Source organism: Arachis hypogaea, chromosome 16 (assembly GCF_003086295.3).
Source record: "Arachis hypogaea cultivar Tifrunner chromosome 16, arahy.Tifrunner.gnm2.J5K5, whole genome shotgun sequence".
NCBI classification, from domain to species: domain Eukaryota; kingdom Viridiplantae; phylum Streptophyta; class Magnoliopsida; order Fabales; family Fabaceae; genus Arachis; species Arachis hypogaea.
Window position 1 is genome coordinate 65338805 of NC_092051.1, and position 8161 is coordinate 65346965.

Consider the following 8161-nt stretch of genomic DNA (forward strand, 5'->3'; position numbering starts at 1 on the left):
TGACTGAAGAATGCATTGCCATCATACAAAAGAAGCTGCCTCAAAAGCTGAAAGACCCAGGGAGTTTCCAAATTCCCTGCATCATAGGAGACATCACCATTGAGAAAGCTTTGTGTGATTTGTGAGCTAGCATAAATCTTATGTACATGGCCATGATGAGAAGGATGAAGATTGAGAAAGCCAAGCCAACAAGAATGACACTCCAATTAGCTGACAGAACTTTTAAGGTTCCACATGGGGTGGTGGAAGACTTGCTAGTGAAAGTAGGAGAGTTCATCTTCCCTGCTGATTTTGTTGTGCTGGACATGGAAGAAGAGGCCAACACATCAATTATTTTAGGAAGACCATTCCTAGCTACTACTGGAGCCATCATCAATGTGCAAAAAGAGGAACTAGTCTTGAGGTTGCATGAAGAGAAAATGGTCTTCAATGTCTTCAAGGCAATGAGTTACCGCAAGGAATCCATAGGAGAATGCATGCTGGTAGACACCATGGAACAAATAGTTGAAGAAGTCTTGGTAGAAGAATAATGTGGAGGAACTATTGAGCTGGAACAAGCACCAGATGGAGGATCACCACAAGCAACCATGGGAAACTCAATCATGCCAACCATTACAAGCAACAAAGATGAAGAGCCACCTAAACTAGAGCTGAAAGCATTACCACCCAGCCTGAAATATGCCTATCTAGGTGCCAACAACACCCAACCAGTGATCATAAATTCAAGTCTGAGTAAGGAACAAGAAGAGGAGCTCACCCAAGTCCTGAGACAACACAAGGATGCCATAGGCTGGACACTTGCAAATTTTAAAGGGATTAGTCCTTCAATGTGCATGCATAAGATCTTACTTGAAGAAGATGCCAAACCTTCAAGACAACAACAAAGGAGGCTGAACCCAACTTTGAATGAAGTGGGTCAGAAAGAAGTGTTGAAATTATGGCAAGCAGGGGTGATCTACCCCATCTCAGACAGCCCTTGGGTAAGCCCGGTGCAAGTAGTCCCTAAGAAAGGAGGGATCACTGTTGTGGCAAATGAGAAGAATGAATTGATACCCACAAGGACAGTGACCGGATGGCGTATGTGCATTGACTACCGGAAACTCAATGAAGCCACCCGGAAGGACCACTTTCGCTTACCTTTCATGGACCAGATGCTTGAAAGATTGGCAGGTCATGAGTACTATTGCTTCCTAGATGGGTATTCGGGCTACAATCAAATTGTTGTAGACCCCAAGGATCAGGAAAAAACTTCATTTACTTGTCCAGATGGTGTCTTTGCTTATAGGAGAATGCCCTTTGGATTGTGCAATGCACCTGCAACATTCCAAAGGCGCATGCTCTCTATTTTTCAGACATGATTGAGAAGTTCATAGAAATATTCATGGATGACTTCTCTGTATTTGGGAACTCATATTCTGATTGCCTATACCATCTTGCTCTTGTGCTAAAATGGTGTCAAGAAACCAACCTAGTTTTAAACTAGGAGAAGTGCCATTTTATAGTGACTGAAGGGGTGGTTCTTGGTCACAAGATTTCAAAAGATGGTTTAGAAGTGGACAAGGCAAAAGTGGAAGTAATTGAAAAATTACCCCCACCTTGCAATATCAAAGCAATCAGAAGTTTTTTGGGACACGCTGGGTTCTATAGGAGGTTTATCAAAGATTTTTCAAAGATTGCAAAACCTCTTAGCAACCTGCTTGTCTCAAATACTCCCTTTTTTTTGATAGAAAGTGCATGGTAGACTTTGATGAACTTAAGAAGAAACTCTCCTCTACACCTATTATAGCACCACTAAGCTGGGATCTTCCCTTTGAACTAATGTGTGATGCATCTGATTTTGCTGTTGGTGCTGTTCTAGGACAGAGGAAAGACAAGCTAGTACATGTTATTTACTATGCTAGCAAGGTTCTTAATGAGAATCAAAGGAACTATACCACCACAGAGAAAGAACTTTTAGCCATAGTTTTTGCTTTTGACAAGTTTAGATCATATCTTATTGGCTCAAAAGTAATTGTGTTCACTGATCATGCAGCACTCAAATACTTGCTTACCAAACAAGAATCTAAGCCCAGATTAATAAGGTGGATTTTGCTGATCCAAGAATTTGATATTGAGATTAAAGATAGGAGCGTTGCAGAGAACAAGGTAGCTGACCACCTCTCAAGGATCCCACAAGAAGAAGAGATGCAACAAGTAGCAGTCAATGAAAGCTTCCCTGATGAGCAATTGATGATGATTCGAATAGCTCCTTAGTTTGCAGACGTAGTCAACTTCAAGGCTATTGGGGAACTACCAACCAACATCAATAGGCACATGAGGAGGAAGCTAATTAAGGATGCCAAACACTACATCTGGGACGATCGTTATTTGTTCAAAAAGTGTGCTGATGGAATCCTAAGAAGGTGTATACCCTATGAAGAAGGGCAGGAAGTATTATGGCAGTGCCATGGATCTGCATATGGAGGTCATTTCAGTAGAGAAAGGACAGCAGCAAAAGTGCTTCAATCTGGATTTTACTAGCCAAGAATGTTTAAGGATGCCAAGAAAATTGTGTCAAGGTGTGATGAATGCCAAAGAGGTGGTAATCAAACCAAGAGAAATGAGATGCCACAATAATTCATAGTAGAGTTAGAGCTATTTGATGTATAGGGGATTAATTTCATGGGACCCTTCCCAACCTCCTACTCTAATAGCTACATATTGGTGGCTGTTGATTATGTCTCAAGATGGGTAGAAGCCATAGCCACTACAACAAATGACAACAAGGTTGTGATAAGCTTCTTGAGAAGAAACATTTTCAGTAGATTTGGAGTCCCCATAGCTCTCATTAGTGATGGAGGGACACACTTCTGCAACAAACAACTCGGGACACTCCTTCTCAGATATGGAGTAAAGCACAAAGTGGCAACTCTATACCACCCACAGACCAACGGGCAAGCTGAAATTTCCAACAGAGAGCTAAAAAGAATCCTTGAAAAAACTGTTGGAAGCTCAAGAAAGGATTGGTCTAAGAAGCTGGATGATGCATTATGGGCCTACAGAACAGCCTATAAGACTCCCATTGGGATGTCTCTATACCAACTGGTATATGGCAAGGCTTGTCACTTGCCAGTTGAACTTGAGCATAGAGCATTCTAGGCTCTAAAGATGTTAAACTATGATGAGCAAGCTGCTGGAAAAAAGAGATTAATGCAACTCAATGAGATGGATGAGTTTAGGAATCAAGCATATGAGAATGCAAAAATCTACAAAGAGAACACAAAAAGGTGGCATGACCAAAAGATAGCAAGAAGGGAGTTCACTGAAGGACAGAAGGTGTTACTCTACAACTCAAGACTCAAGTTCTTCCCTGGAAAACTGAAGTCTAGATTGTCAGGACCTTTCACCATACTCAAGGTGTTTCCCTATGGTCATGTGGAGCTCATGGAGGACAAGACTCAGAGAACTTTTACTGTCAATGACCATAAACTCAAACACTACTTGGGAGGCTCCTTAGAGGAGCAGGGAGTGAGCTACAAGCTCAGCTGAAGATGAAGAAATGTCAAGCTAATGACAATAAGGAAGCGCTAGTTGGGAGCACCCCAACACTTTATCCTTTTTAATTTAGTTACTTTTCTTAGAAGTAGTTTAAAAATTCGTTGCGTTAGGTAGTTTAATTTTCAGTCTCCCATTTATTTTACATTACCATATTAGGATTAGTTTACAATTGCAGATTAAAAAGTTTATTTTAACTTTGGTAGCTAGAGTTTCTTTATATTTTTCCGGAATTGCAACTTGATGAAGGCATAAATCATGATGAGTGATTGGGCTGAGGACTAGCTAAATTGCTAAGTTTGGTGTGGCCACCACCAAGAATCATCTAGTAGCCCAAGTCACCCAATTTGAAAGCACTTAATGCTTTGGGTAAGAACATGAATGTGGATTAATGAGTTCAGAAGAATTGGAATCAAAAGAAAATGAAAAGATTGATGTTATTCCACTCTTATGAACACATTAAATACACAATGATGAGACCAATTTATTAAGATGCCAAAGAATTAAGTTTCGTGTCCCAAGGGACACCCATCAGTTGCAATCCAATTCACTTTTAATGAGAAGGAATGTGAAAGGGTTCTTTTGTCATTACTAATGGGTTCAGTTTTATTTCAGGAGAGAAGATGGGGCCCACATGGTAAATAACTCACAAAGCAAGGAAGTCAAAGTGTACTTACACTTTGGAACTCAACACACGCAGAAGACACAGTGAGAAAAGAGTTGGCGCCTCTTCCCACGCTAGGCGCCACTCCCCAAGTGGGAAAACATTTAACCCTTTTTATTTCCCACCCTTCCCACCACATCATTCACCCATTATAAAAGCCTCACTTCACCAGCTCGTATTCCACTTCAACAACCCCAATCACACACGAAGAGCATACAGCCCTCACCTTCCTTTCTCTGTTCATCTTTTACCATCTCTTTCCATACCTCCTTTCTTTCATTTTTTTTCTTGATTGGGACAATCAAGTCCTAAGTTTGGTGTTGGAGCAAAACCTTATTTTTCTTTACTCTTTCTTGCAACCTGCAACCCCCATTTTACTCTCAAACACACTCTCTCAACCTCATGGCACCACCAAAAAGCTCAGCCTCAAAGAAAAGAAAAGTCAAGGAACCAACTTCTGGATCCTCAAGTTCCTTCAATGACTACAGGTTCCTCTCCGCATTCAACCAAAATCAATTCTATGGTTGGGTGAGTGAGAGAGAGATCATTCCAGAAGTTCGGTTCCAATTATGGAGGAACGAGCACATTGAAATCAACATTAAGATCAACAATAGAGGATGGTCACTTCTTGATGCCAGGGCATTTTGGCCAGTTTCACTGACCTTTTCTTTACTGTTTTAGGGTAGTTTCATGCATTTTCTTAGGAAATAAGCAAGTTTTGGGCAGAATTTCACTTACATCTTGATTTAAGCATACATTGTGCACTTTATATGATTTCATGAGAATTTTGCATGAATTAGATGACAAATTGGATGATGCATGTCTCATGATGTGGATTAGAACTTTGATGCACTTTATTGCTTGATTTCAGGACAAAGGAAGCAAGAAAGAGCCACTTTAGCAGCCACGTTAGTCTAACTAACGTGACCACCAACGTGGAGTGGGAGCTAGCTTGCAACGTTAATGAGAAAAGTAATCGCCAATAACATCCTCGAAAGCCATCATAGCCCACGTTAAGAGTCACGTTAACTAAGTTAACGTGAACTCTAACGTGGAAGAAAGAAATAAGGCCAACGTTAGTGACACTCACCTTTGTCACTAACGTTGGACCAAGCTCATAAGTGGCCACATTAAGAGCCACGTTAACTCAGTTAACGTGGACTCTAATGTTGGAAAGCAAAAGAGAAGCCAACGTTAGTGACACTCACCTTTGTCACTAACGTTGGCCAAGCTACAGTGAGCCACGTTAGTTGCCACGTTAACTTAGTTAACGTGGAAGCTAACGTGGAGAAAGCAAACAATCGCCAACGTTAGTAACACTCACCTTTGTCACTAACGTTGGAATGAGCCATAATGAGCCACTATGAGCCACGTTAACTTCCACGTTAACTTAGTTAACGTTGAAGCTAACGTTGAGGATAGGATGATGAGCCAACGTTAGTGACACTCACCTTTGTCACTAACGTTGGAGATGGCTATCATTACCACGTTAGAAGCCACGTTAACTTAGTTTACGTGGACTCTAACGTGGGAAGTAGGGGCACCTTGGAACGTTAGTGACAAAGGTAAGTGTCACTAACGTTCTCGAAGAATTGGCAAGCCTACGTTAAGAGCCACGTTAACTAAGTTAACGTGAACTCTAACGTAGGGAGGGAGGACTCTCAACGTTATTGGAAAAGGTGAGTCCCAATAACGTGTGCGAAGAACCAAGAGGCAACGTTAGTGGTCACGTTGGTGCCACTAACGTTGAAGTTAACTTGGATCATTCCTGGGTAAGGAACGTTAGTGAAAAAGGTGATTGTCACTAACGTTCTCGAACCGACACTCTCACTTAACGTTAACGTCACTAACGTCCTGAGCTAAAGACCCTTCCTACTTCACACTTTCTCTCTGCAAGTAAAGCTAAGCCCACTGCAGAAGATAACTGCTTCAAACTCAAGATCCAAAGGCCCATATCCAAGACTTGACGAATCAACTAGAAGATCAGAAGAGTAGTATATATACGGGTAGTTTTGAATCAGGAAATAGCTTTTGGGGGATAGGAAATTGAGAACTACTCTCTGTATATTTACTTTCTCTGTACTTCTAGTTCTAGTTTTCATGATGTATTCTCCGTCTTTGTTTTCCATTTCCAGAGCTATGAACAACTAAACCCCTTTCATTGGGTTAGGGAGCTCTGTTATAATTTGATGGATCAATACTAATTTTCATTACTCTTCTTCTATCTTTTCTCTTGATTTTACTAGAAAGCTTTCAATCTTCATCCAATTGGGTATTTATCTTGGAAAATAAGCTATTCATACTTGGATCTCTTCTGAACCTTGGAAGAGGAATGAAGAGATCATGCTAGAAATGCTTTCTCATGTTGGACCAAATTGGGTTTGGTTGGGTATGGTGACTAGAATCCTACCAACACTTGATTTGGGAATGCATGTGGTATAATCAGTGACCATACTTCATCTCTTCTCATGAGCAATTGACCAAGGAATTGGCTATTGATCAAGATTTGAGAGATTGAATTACCAAGGAATTGGAATTCAATCACTTAAGATTGCCAAGGAGATCAATGAATGCATTGATTGAGGAAGAGATGAAAATGAACTTGATCCGGAGAATGCAACATCTCCTAAGCCCAATGAATCCCCATTTCTGATCTTACCCATTCTCTTTAATTTCTGCAATTTACTTTCATGAGCATCTTCCCCATTCCCATTTACAATTCTGCAATTTACTTTCTGTCATTTACTTTCAGCTCTTTACTTCCAGCATTTACATTTTCTGCTATTTACTTTCCCGCCATTTAATTTCCTGTAACTCTCAAACCAAATTCTGCTTCGCTCAACTAGAACATTCCTCTAATTAAAGTTGCTTGACCAATCAATCCCTGTGGGATTCGACCTCACTCTATTGTGAGTTTTTACTTGACGACAATTCGGTATACTTGCCGAAGGAAAATTGTTGAGAGACAAGTTTTCGTGCTATCAAGTTTATGGCGCCGTTGCCGGGGATTGATTTTGTATCAACAATGACTAAATTGGAGGATAACTAGATTGAGCATTTTTCTTTTGTTTGATTTAAATTTCTGTTTGAGTTAATTACTTTCAGTTTTAGTTATTTTCCTCCCTTCCCCCTACTCCTTTTTCTTAGTTATTTACCATTCAGTTCACTAACCCACTAACTGTTTGATATATTGCATCACTCACACTAACAGCAATTTTAACAAGAGTACTTTCTGCATCTATTTCCTTGCTTGTGCCTTGTTGGTTGTATGACAGGGAGAAGAAGCGGGGCTTCGACTTCCTTTGATTCTAAACCTGAGAGGACCTTCCTTAGATTAAGGAGGGAAGCAAGAGGAAAGAGAGTAGTTGGTGCTGAGGAAGAGGAGTAGTACTTTGAACCGGACATGGATGAAAACATGGAGAACCATCATGAAGAAGAGGCTCACAACCATGGCATAGAAGGTCCAGCACATCAAGCTGGACAAGAGAGAAGAGTTCTGGGTTCTTACATCAACCCAAACCCAGGAAACTGTGGAAGCAGCATCCAAAGGACAACCATACATGCCAACAACTTTGAACTAAAGCCACAACTTATCACCCTTGTTCAGAACAATTGTTCACTCGGAGGAGGTGTCCAAGAAGACCCCAATCAACATCTAACCACCTTCTTGAGGATATGTGATACTGTGAAGTCTAATGGTGTTCATCCTGACACCTATAGACTACTTCTGTTCCCTTTCTCACTTAAGGACAAGGCATCTAAATGGCTAGAATCCTTCCCAAAGGAGAGTTTAGCAACCTGGGAAGATATGGTGAACAAATTCTTAGCAAGATTCTATCCTCCTCAATGGATCAACAGGCTAAGAGCTGAGGTGCAAACATTCAGGCAGAAGGATGGTGAGACTCTATATGAAGCATGGGAGAGGTTTAAGGACCTGACAAGAAGGTGTCCACCAGATATGTT

General features: G+C 40.8%; 1 non-coding gene across 1 annotated transcript; it reads right to left on the reverse strand.

Moving 5' to 3' along the window:
• Positions 1-8054: 8054 nt before the first annotated feature.
• On the reverse strand, positions 8055-8161 carry LOC112761520 (small nucleolar RNA R71). The gene has a single exon (XR_003181912.1). It is a non-coding gene; the product is annotated as a small nucleolar RNA R71 (small nucleolar RNA).